Raw genomic sequence first — 13158 nt, forward strand, 5'->3', positions numbered from 1 at the left:
TTGGCTGATAGAATTCTATCAGCCAATCGGAATTCAAGGGATGCCATCTTAGATGACGTCCCTTAAAGGAACCTTCATTCTTCTGTAGACGTCAAAAGAAGAGGGTGCTCCGTGCCGGATGTCTTGAAGATGGAGCCTCTCCGCGTCGGAAGGATGAAGATAGAAGATGCCGTCTGGATGAAGACTTCTGCCCGCCTGGAGGACTACTTCTTGCCTCTTGGATGAAGACTTCTCCCGGCTTCGTTGAAGACTTCTGCCCGCTTGGAGGAAGACTTCTCCCGGCTTCGTTGAGGATGGATGTCCGGTCTTCAAAAACTGTAAGTGGATTTTCCGGGGTTATTGTTAGGTTTTTTTTAAGGGTTTATTGGGTGGGTTTTATTTTTACCTTAGGGTTTGTGCTGAAAAAGAGCTAAATGCCCTTTTAAGGGCAATGCCCATCCAAATGCCCTTTTCAGGGCAATGGGGAGCTTAGGTTTTTTTAGATAGGTTTTTATTTGGGGGGTTTGGTTGTGTGAGTGGTGATTTTTACTGTTGGGGGGTTGTTTGTATTTTTGTTACAGGGAAAAGAGCTGATTTATTTGGGGCAATGCCCCGCAAAAGGCCCTTTTAAGGGCTATTGGCAGTTTAGTTTAGGCTAGGGTTTTTTTATTTTATTTTGATAGGGCTATTAGATTAGGTGTAATTAGTTTAAATATTTGATCATTTCTTTTTTATTTTGTGTGATTTAGTGTTTGTTTTTTTTGTAATTTAGTTAATTGTATTTAATTAAAGTAATTTATTTAATTGTAGTGTAAGGTTAGGTGTTAGTGTAAGGCAGGTTAGGTTTTATTTTACAGGTAAATTTTTATTTATTTTAACTATGTAGCTAGTAAATACTATTTAGTAACTAGTCTACCTAGTTAAAATAAATACAAACTTACCTGTGAAATAAAAATAAAACATAAGCTAGATACAATGTAACTATTATTTATATTGTAGCTAGCTTAGGTTTTATTTTACAGGTAAGTATTTATTTAGGTAGTAATTGTAATTTTTATTTGGAATAACTTAAATTATGTTAAAGTTAGTGGGTGTTATGGTTAGACTTAGGTTTAGGGGTTAATAACTTTAGTATAGTGGCGGAGATTTTGGGGGCAGCAGATTAGGGGTTAATAACAGTAATGTAGGTTGCGACAATGTTAGGGACAGCAGATTAGGGGTTAATAATATTTAACTAGTATTTGCGATGCGGGAGGGCGGCGGTTTAGGGTTAATATGTTTTTTATAGTGGTGGCGATGTCTGGAGCAGCAGATTAGGGGTTAATAATTTTATTTTAGTGTTTGCAATGTGGGAGGGCCTCGGTTTAGGGGTTAATAGGTAGTTTATGGGTGTTAGTGTACTTTGTTACACTTTAGTTATGAGTTTTATGCTACAGCTTTGAAGCGTAAAACTCATAACTACTGACTTTCAGTTTACGGTACGGATCTTGTAGTTATGGGCTGTACCACTCATTTTTTGGCCAGACAGGCAAAACTCATAATACCGGCGCTATGGAAGTCCCATTGAAAATTGACTTTTTGAAAGCTGCGGTAGCTACGTTGCGTTACGGCCAAAAAAGTGTGTGGTACAGATATACCTGCAAGACTCGTAATACCAGCGGTAGTGAGAAAGCAGCTTTATGAGGCTTTTTCACTCATAACGCAAAACTAGCCGTTAATTTGCCCTGCTGGGACTGGAACCCACTATCCTGAGATTTTACAGTTGACTAAATAATCATCTTAGCCAACTCACCAGCTATTCATGTGTGATAACGTAGTGCTATGCTGAATATTAAATGTCTCTCAAATTAATTATATAGACCACTAGTCGCAAATCTACAGCACAGGTGCCCACGGTGACACTCACAACACATTTGCTGGCATTTCACCTCTGGGCTACCACCATATTGCATGATTTTTTTGCTTAACAAGTTATTTTATTTATTAATCCATGCTAAATAACACTAATTAAAGGGATATTGAACATTACAAATGCTGGCTATAGTGTTCTTATCAAGGCAAAGATTAGCCTGAGAATGTAGATGCATTTTTTTTTTTTTTTAAAACGATTTTTATTGAAGTCATAAACAAATACAACATATAGGGTATGCCCCATAACATTTACAGATAAGTGTATACACAGTATAATTAGAAAGGTATTGCAGAAAAAAAACATGTAGAAAAAACATTATTTATCCATATATCTCAAGCGTTATTATAAAATTTGGGCTATCCATAGGGAGACTTCAGTTTTATAATAGAATATCATAAATGTAGTATAAACAAAAATAGTCCTCTCTGTGCCCTATGAAAAGTAAATTAGGGTATCTATTTAGATAAGATTAGGGCCAGGGAGGAGTTAGTTCTATAGTTTTATGGGGAGAGGGAATGCAGCAGGCAAGAGCCGCTCAAAATAGAGTAGGGGGGGGGGGTGGAGGGCGGAGCCAGTTAGCATGTCGAGTTTGTAAATGCAATTGGATCTCAGAGCTTTCAAGTACACTACTAGTGGAGTTATCCTCTATTTACGCCATGAGTAACTTTAAACTAAGGTATGTAAAAGTAAGGGTAGCCTCCTATAAAGGATACGAACAGGGGGAGATATATATATATATATATATATATGGAGAGCAGAGGACTGCTACATGAGCCCCTCTCCTGGGGAGATGCCAGCTATAGGCGATGTGGGTAAAAGGAGTAGGGGTATGACCCGCAGGTAATAAATGCCGGCGGGAAAGGGAGGAGAGGGGTCAGATGGAGGTGATATATGAGTGGGTATAACTGTAAAATAATACCACTAAAGGGGGATTTTCCTGCATGTACTAAGAAGGCAATGTCCTGAAAAAGCTATGTATCCCTCACATACTAGCTTATAAGAAGCTAGCATAAACATAAAATATATAATAGTACTTAGGGTAGATTGTAGTATGTTTTGCCCATATAGAGCTATGGGGCTGTTAGACCCATACTAAATATAAAATGTAGATAGAGGCGCATAGGACATAGACATTAACAGTAAACAGGAGTATGAACTATACAAGAAGGTAAGGAAATTGTCTGAGCCCATATTACCAATACGAGCTAAGAACAAACCTAGGTATGACATGATAGTATATATCTCATATATGCAGTAGTGAAAGCTGACACTATACAACATAACATTTGAGGCCTAATCTGTGCTGGCCAAGCTGTGCGGACTTAGACCGTATATGTGGTATATTCATGAACACTCGTGAGGGAGCAGTAAAATTATATAGTCCATGTGAGATCATACAACTGGTGTGATAAGATAGGGCAGCAATGATCAATGCCTGAAAGGTCCACATAATCTTACAGCCAATTTGCTTAGGAGTTTGCGGGCACTTATGTTAAGACGGCATGGAGATAGGCAAGAGATAATTGTTATAATATGCCGTAGGAGAAAAATTAGAATGTTCAATATCATCTATACCATGTAAAGTATAATTATTACAACATTAAGAAAAAAAGAAAAAAAAACAAGGAGCATTTTCAGCCATATTGCAACAGGACAGTAAGGAAACTATGGAGACATATTTAGAGATATCAAATAAGTGGTATGTATCATAGTCAATGAGAGCATAAGAATTATTGCTAAAAAACAAACAAACAGTTGCAACACACCAACACTTGATGTCATAAAAGCTTTTTTGGGAAATAGGAAGGTCTCTTGCATAGCGTGTGAGCTCAACATTGATCTGGGGAAGTAGGGTATAGGGGAAAAGGTGCCCTTAATCAAAATAAGCGCCCTAGATCACACACTGGGGTTTGTATTTTCGCAATAATAGTATAGTGTAGTAGTCCTACTCACAAAATTAAGAGGCACATAAGATTAGATATAGTATAACAGGTACTTCTATATCCTGGGTAGAATATGTGCCTAAGAGAATGTAAATCCATTGAAACAAAGATGCATATTCTTAAAACTAACTATTAACTATATGGCATGTACAAGCTATGGTAGCTCCTTTATGTGACCTCTATGCAGGAAGATTAAAAGTGAGGCTACAATATATTAGAAGGAAACACTGGCATGTTGAACTCAAACACATAAAGATACTCTTCTGACACCGTCTCAGCCTATAAAGAATGTAGTTTCCTAAAAAAACTCAGCAAGTTCTCCCCTATCTAAAGAAATACTGTCACCAATAGTCAAACCTGAAGTGTGCGCAGTATCTTAGTACAAAACAATATGTTAGTGATTCATTATCTATCACACATAACCAATACTGAACTCATATGAACATATGGAAATAAATAACTTGCAAATACTAACAGGGCAATAACAGTTCACAGACAGTGAGGACAATAACATTGCCAACGGGTAGTCATATGTGACTAACTAGGTCCATGAATGAGTAATAGTCCCTGCAAAAAAGGTATCCACTGTTCTCTCCATATTCACCCAATACCGCTCCTTAGGAGCGGAGCCATACCAGATGCATCATCTGAAGAGGGAAGAATCCACTTATGTATAGCACTTCTCGAACCTGAAACTTGTTCTTGCCAACAAATCAAGGGTTCCGTCCTGTTAGATGACCTTTGAGTCGTGGAGGTCTGCCTTGTCGGTCTTTCAATGCTGTTCCGTTAGCCACTTTGTCCTTTCTGAGAGCCTCTGCTTGCATCTCTAGATGTGATATCTATCTGTGCCATAATCGACTGAGCTTCGCATAGTGGCAGCAGACTGATAGTTAAATCAGATGAAGTTTGGGCTGCATATACTCCAAGCTGGGTTACATTCATGCAGAGCCACACAGATGGTGGATCCGCCATGTGGCATCCTTTCTGCAGGCGCATATCTCGCTCCGGATGATCAGCAGCAACCTCCGGAGAACTCGCTAGTAAAGAGTAGGGATATTTTTTCTGACCGCACGGTTCCGGTAAGTAGACTGAGCTGCAGCTGTTCTCCCTTAGTGGGATAGCCCAACATGTTGAGATGCTCTGTCGTGTGAGTTGGGCCGCTTCCTCGGGCCCCTCTGTGGGACTAGGCACTTCTCGCTTGGCAATATCTCTAATACACAACATCAAGCTATCAAATCCAGCCTGCATAGCCTCCTCGAATCCTTTCAGCAGCTCCAACACTGTAAGATAGGAGATCTCCATTTTGCAGATGCACGTGGCGTTACTGACTATAAGTAAAGTGGCAGTAAGGTGGATTTTTCGACCTCCTCAATGTTCCATGATATAGTTTAGGTTCTTGCAGGCATCTATAGCGATGAATAGCCAATATTTATCAGATAGCCCCCTATATTAGGGTTTAGAACTGGGAGCTCCCCGTGTACACGTCTTGCTGTGTTGGCAGTTGGCTCCGCCCCCCACATTTTTTTTTTTAAAGTTCTTAGCAGCTAACTTGTGGATAAAAAAAAATCTAATGCTGAGAAAGGGAGCACTGAAAGTCACTGGCCTTACCCTAAGGCAATGATCTAGTCCAGTGTTTTTTAACTGAGATACTCTTGCACTTTTGAAATGCATGTGATAAATTGCATTTTCTACATAGACATACTCCATTAAAGGGATGTGATATAAAATGTTTAATTATATGCATTGAACATCTGATATACGCCATACCATGTACAGTCACTATAAACGTCATTGGCAGGACCGCTAACAGGCAAAATGCTGGAAAAGATATCAACAAAACCCCTTGCAAGCCTAATGAGCATCTAGGAATTTAACCCATTGTTGCAAACTTTACAGGCATATAGTGCTCAAGACACGTGCTTGCTTCTGAGCCTACTTCAGTATGCTCTCATGTAAAGTGTTAATAAACTAAACCAAGGGACAGAGGTAAGAAAGAAAGTAAATTGGATTTTTTTTTTTATTGCACTAAATCTAAATCATAAGAAAGTTTAATTTTGAGTTTCATGTAATTTTAACACAGTAGTTTATTTGCACAGAGGGAATAAACCTATTACCCTGGCTGTCATAAACACTTAGTACAGTAAAAGATCCCAGTCTGCTGAGTGTTTCTTGCTATTCCTGTCAAGCAAGTCATTTTTATATTTACTTATCAGCTTACTAAGGAATGAATTCTATGGTATATAGCTATATACGTTTGCACTGACACAACCCTTTAAAGGGACATATGTAAATTTCCATAAAAAGTTTAATTACTCGTAATAGCCATAGCAAAGGAGATAAGGTAAATAATACTCGAACATTTTCAAAGGTTGTTTCCGTGGACTACAAAACAATTCAAATGTTGCTAAAAAAAACTGTGCAAAAGCCAAAGGTGCGTTAAGAAATACATTTGTTCTTCACTTAGAAATTATTATTTTTTATTTTAAAATATAATATATACACATGTTTATACATATATAGACATCTATATACTATTTGGAGCTCTTTCCACTTAAATACCTGAAAACATGAAAAATAATTTTTATTACATTTTAATATTTTATTATTTGTTTTAATGTGTATTTACTGTAAATTGTTTACATTACAATGTTTGTCAAGTAGTAGAAAATGTTCTCAGTCTTTTTAAATATATATTCCTACATATATCTGTATATATCTATATCTGTATATATTCATATAGATACAGTTTATAAGTATATATATATATATATATATATATATAGATACACATTGGTATCTCTTGTCCAGAGATTAAGGAATTTAGGGTAGTCCCTAGGGCCTCATACCGAAAGGGCCACACTATTGGTAGAAAGTTGGTACATGCCATTTCTGACAAGCCTAAGAGTGATACCCAGAGACAGTTTTTTGGAACCCCCTAAGGAGGGCACATTCCCATGCTTAGAGTGTGCCCAATGTAACAACATTATCAAGGGGGGAGTAATTTCCCACCCACATACAGGGAGGAGGGACCAGATCAAAGGGTACTATACGTGTGATTCGGCTTATGTTGTCTATGCGCTTAAGTGCCCATGTGGGCTACTATATGTTGGCGAGACAACACAAAAGATAAGAGACCGCATTTGTCAACACAAGTCGACCATTCATAATAATAAGATGTTACATCTTCCAGTCCCAGCACATTTTGCTGAGATGGGCCATCAGGCAAATCAGTTGAGGTATTTGGTAATAGATAGTGCCCCTAAAAAACTCAGAGGAGGCGATAGGCATAGGGACTTACTAAATCGGGAAGCCAAATGGATTTGGCTTCTCAATACTTTACACCCCAAGCGGTTAAACAGAGAGTTTGATCTTTTGCCCTTGATATGATAAATGTGTATTATATAATAACTACAATATTTATTGATCTGCTGTAGATTATTGTCAGTGTTACTTTGTTTTCCAGCACTAATATATTGTGGTCAGCGACTTGCTGCATTTGTTTTTAATAGGTTGTCCAATTCTTGCCAAGGGGTTAAATTATGTGTTGTTTTCTTTTTCCACAGGATATGTGATGCTGTCAATACCTGTTAAACACACCCCTGTTCTGTAATTGGTTACCTGTTTTATGTTTGACCCTATAAATGGGGTATGTGTGTCAGTTAAAAATTAGCTTGAGAAAGGGGCAGGATCCCCGAAACGTTGCTCTAATAAAAGGTTCAGCATTTGAAACAGTGTGCTAACTTCATTTCATTGAATACACACACACACACATATATATATATATATATATATATATATATAAAATGAAAAATTAAAAGAACATTTAGTCATAACTACCTTCGGCTTTAGCACTATAGGTCTAACACGGTGTTGTTATAGTACGTGATCAATAAGTGTTAGTTTTTTTAACATTGGGTTTTGCTCACTCACAAAATTTTACTTTCAGCTTGTAATACATGCTTAAACCCGCCCACGTTAAAAGTTTACTACCAGCGGTGTTTGTAAATGAGGGAAAGCGCTAAATAGAGAGCTAAATTGTAATCTGTCCCTGTATATTAAATTACCTTTTGACTTCTATATCAGCTCTATATACCTAAAAAGATATTAGCAACCTATTTCAACAAAATTGTATTGTGATGTCTGATCATGGCAGCATCTTTCTCCAAGAATGAAGCAAACATCCAATTCATAGCTCTAGATTCATAGATGCATGTGAGGTTGCTGATGGACAGCTTTGTAAAGGAGAGATTAGGTTCAAAATTATTTTAGCTTTGCTTCCTTGTCTTTCTTAGCGTATAGTTAGAGGGTGTTCCTTTCATTAACATCTATGACTTAAGGGACAAAAAAAACAACACATTTCTTTCATGATTCAGATAGAGTGTAAAATAAAATGAAAAATCCAATTTAGTTCTATTATCAAATTTACTTTCTTCTGTTATCTTTTGTTGAAAAGCAAGTAGGAAGGTGTAGGAGTGTGCACATTACCAGAGCGATATATGACATCAGTTTTATAACAATGTTATAGATTTGCAAGAGCACTAGATGGCAGCAGTGTTATACCTCCACATTTCAAAATTCAAAAGAGGGACACCCCCCCCCCCTGCGCAGCAACATTTTTAAATGTAGTGGGCAGGAGTGGGGGCGGGGCTTAAAAAAATCATAAGACCAAAGTAATATAAATAAAATTCTAAATAAAGTCATATCTTTTAATACTCTTAGGAAGCAAATTAAACGCAAGCTCAAACCACTGGTATAGCTATGTGAGCTCTGTATTTAAGTAACCTTTGCAGAGACAGTGCTAAATATTTTTATCTTAATTGGACATTTAATAATAGATGCTTTAATGCTGCTCTCTGCTTTCCTCATTAAAGGGACAGTAAAGTAAAAAAAATATTTCATGATTTAAATAGGGCATGTCATTTTAAACAACTTTCCAATTTACTTTTATTACCAATTTTGCTTTGTTCTCTTGGTATTCTTAGTTGAAAGCTAAATCTAAGAGGTTCATGTGCTAATTTCTTAGACCTTGAAGACTGCCTCTAATTTGAAAGCATTTTGACAGTTTTTCACCACTAGAGGGCGTTAGTTCATGTGTTTCATATAGATAACATTGAGTTCAGGCACGTGAAGCTCCTAGGAGTCAGCACTGATTGGCTAAAAATGCAAGTCTGTCAAAAGAACTGAAATAAGGGGGGCAGTTTGCAGAGGCATAGATACAAGGTAATAACAGAGGTAAAAAGTATATTATTATAACTGTGTTGGTTATGCAAAATTGGGGAATGGGTAATAAAGGGATTATCTACCTTTTTAAACAACAAAAATTCTGGTGTTTACTGTCCCTTTAATATTCTAGATTCTGGCCTTTAAAGTTAGTAAAAATGCACAGTAACACACTACATAGCATACACATACATGAAGATACACACACACTACATACCATACACTTACACATGCAGATACACACACACTACATAGCATACACTTACACATGCAGATACACACACACTACATAGTATACACTTATACATGCAGATACACACACTTCATAGCTTGCATTTATACATGCAGACACACACACTACATATTAGACTATTATTGAGCGACACAACAACAGTGTTTACTCTAATTTTTCCTGAGTTAAACTACGACTCCATCGTCCGTAACTACACTACAGTTACAAAATAGCAACGGTTATAATCTTAATGGAGTAAGATTGAACCTTAAGGCCTATTACATCCAGTAGTAGCTATCCCTGGGAAGTTGCAGCTCATACTCACATAAAATTATTTGCGTATCTAAATACACTTAAAACTGATCAGTACTCAATCTGTGAGTACACATAATCCCTTGTTGATTATATCTATATTATACGGCCTCCTACGAGGAGACCAATATATAGAGATCCTTGCTTTGGTCTCATTAGCCTATTATACTGATTTGTACTATTTAATCTAGCACCTATTTTGGTTAGTGTTTTTAATCTTTATTGTTTTCCGCAAATTTTAGCACTGTGTAATTAATAAACGTTAAGTTTTAATTTAGTTAGGTTTAGTATATTTGGAGACTAGTGATGTCACTCTTTCTATTGTACCACATTGAGCCTTGTGATAGATCTAACCACATCAAATTAAGCTCCTGAGTGCTACAAGTGTACTCTTTTTTGGTGGTTATCTCTTTAACCACATCTAGTCTTTAAAACACACACTACATAGCATACACTTATACATGCAGATAAACACACACTACATAGCATACACTTATACATGCAGATACACACACACTACATATCATACACTTATACATGCAGATACACACACTACATATCATACACTTATACATGCAGATACACACACTTCATAGCTTACATTTATACATGCAGATACACACACTACATATCATACACTTATACATGCAGATACACACACACTACATATCATACACTTATACATGCAGATACACACACTTCATAGCTTACATTTATACATGCAGATAAACACTACATATCATACACTTATACATGCAGAAACACACACTATATAGCATACACTTATACATGCAGATAAACACTACATATCTTGCACTTATACATGCAGATACACACACACACTACATAGCATACACTTATACATGCAGATATACACACACACTACATAGCATACACTTATACATGCAGATACACACACACACACACTACATATCATACACTTACACATGCAGATACACACACACTACATAGCATACACTTATACATGCAGATACACACACACACACTACATAGCATACACTTATACATGCAGATAAACACACACTACATAGCATACACTTATACATGCAGATACACACACACTACATATCATACACTTATACATGCAGATACACACACTACATATCATACACTTATACATGCAGATACACACACTTCATAGCTTACATTTATACATGCAGATACACACACTACATATCATACACTTATACATGCAGATACACACACACTACATATCATACACTTATACATGCAGATACACACACTTCATAGCTTACATTTATACATGCAGATAAACACTACATATCATACACTTATACATGCAGAAACACACACTATATAGCATACACTTATACATGCAGATAAACACTACATATCTTACACTTATACATGCAGATACACACACACACTACATAGCATACACTTATACATGCAGATATACACACACACTACATAGCATACACTTATACATGCAGATACACACACACACACACTACATATCATACACTTACACATGCAGATACACACACACACACTACATAGCATACACTTATACATGCAGATACACTAATAGATACAGATAGACACACACACTACATCATATATGGGTATCTGTAACTCATTGTATGGGGACGGGGTCCTGGGGTTGGCAAGAACATTAGCTGGCAGTCTGAGGCTGCCACTGTCCGTTACCCTGGTATTAGCACTGCTCATCATATAAAACTGAAGGCATGCTAGTATTATCACCAGGGGTTAGACATCATCACTACCAGAGGTTAGAGGTCATCATTACCTGAGGTCAGAGGGTATGCAGCCTTCCTACTCCTGCTTAACCCACACACCATTATTTTTCCACAAGGAATCTAACAGGTATATAACCCTGGGAGAGAAAAGCCAGCTGCTTCTGGGTATGTGCTCAATAGAATTAAAAAAAAAATGTTTAATGCATGGGGCGTTGCGGGACAGATGGCTAGCAACCCCAGACAGCGGAACAGAACCATAAAATTGGGACTGTCCCATGAAAATCGGGACAGTTGGGGGGTATGCAGTGTTTCCTGTCATGTAAATTTGATAATAGAAGTAAAGTGGAAACATTTTTTTTTAATTGTATCCTCTGTCTGAATCACAAATGAAAAAAAATGTAGGTTGCATGTCCCTTTAAGTGCCCAAAGCATGACATTTTGCATTTGACACAAGAAATATAAATGTCTGTAAGGGCAAAATATTTGCCTGTCTGTTTCATCTTGCTGAATAGAAGAAAGGCCAAAACTTTGTAGAGAGAACAAGGGGCTGACCATGGGCGTTCAGGGCTAGGGATCAGGTTTTTTTATCTAAACCTACGCCCAGCATGTGAAATGAATAAAGACTGTATTGCTCCTGTTAAATACCTCGTTTAGCGGTCGCTGTAACAAAGCTGATGAGGTTGATGTGGCTTTATTGGTTACGGAGCTGAACTTTCAACTCACGGTTGTTATGGTGATTGGGTACAAATATCTTTAAATTGATCAATTTTCAAGTTGCGATGTTGAGGTGCAAATTTTTCCACAAAATATTATTATCACAAACAGCCCATTAGAGCATGTGATTTTAAGTCTATCGACCCTGTACCCCTATGTGTTTAACCTCTTCAAAGGGGTTAAACACAGAGTAGAAGTACTGCTTTGGAACTGCAGAGCACTGCTGGTCCCAAGCAAAAACTGCTGCTTATCCAATCAGCAGCACTAGTTACAAAGAAAGGTTGTGCAACTAGTGCTTCTAATTAGCTCTCCAAGCCGTACTTCTACTATGTGTTTGGGTGTGCAGGGTCTCTAGTCTTAAAATGAGATCTTCTAACGAACTAGAGCATATCATTTTTCAGCTGTAATGGTCCTTTAAATCTGAACCACAGCGTAAAATTATAAACATGCGAACTACTCGGTTTTCGTTCCGCTGTAAGGTAAATATCTTTGCATGGAAGAAGAATTGTGCATTGAGAACAGAAAAATGGAAATGTAAACAATATATATGCTTCCAGTTTTGTGTCTTGCATAACCTGACACACCTATTTTCTTTTTAGGTATTGCAGAACAATTATTGCACGATAGAGATCACTGATCTCTAAACAATAACTTTCCATGGTAATCAGTCTTAGGAAACACGCACGCTATCATCCACAAAGAAAAATAAAGATACTTTTTTCCCAAGTCTATTGTCCAGACACGTATCTTAGGGAAATATTTGCTAATAATATTGTCATTTCTTGTTTAAAATTGTTCAGTCACCGGATTTTATAAAAACTTGTTTTAATTACTTCTGTATTTAATCTTCTTAGCAGATACACAAAATGCATAAAATGCATCAGACTAAAGATGGCGAACAAATATTTTTGTAGATACATATATTTAATACTGTGTATGGTTGTGTATCTGTTGTAACCACTTGTGTTTCTAATAAGCCACTACAGTATATTTGCTTGTTTTTCAGATTTTTATATATTCAAGCACTGAATACACACAAATAGTGTATGTGTGTGTATATATACACACACTTCTCTGTGTTGGATGTGTCTTGTGCTTGTATTT

General features: G+C 36.9%; 1 protein-coding gene across 2 annotated transcripts in view; it reads right to left on the reverse strand.

Annotated features, from left to right (window-relative positions):
• Positions 1 to 13158, reverse strand: part of MFSD4A (major facilitator superfamily domain containing 4A) — a 173261-nt gene that overhangs the window by 35220 nt on the left and 124883 nt on the right. The window lies entirely within an intron of this gene.

The sequence above is a fragment of the Bombina bombina genome, chromosome 3 (genome assembly GCF_027579735.1).
Source record: "Bombina bombina isolate aBomBom1 chromosome 3, aBomBom1.pri, whole genome shotgun sequence".
Classification (NCBI taxonomy): Eukaryota; Metazoa; Chordata; class Amphibia; order Anura; family Bombinatoridae; genus Bombina; species Bombina bombina.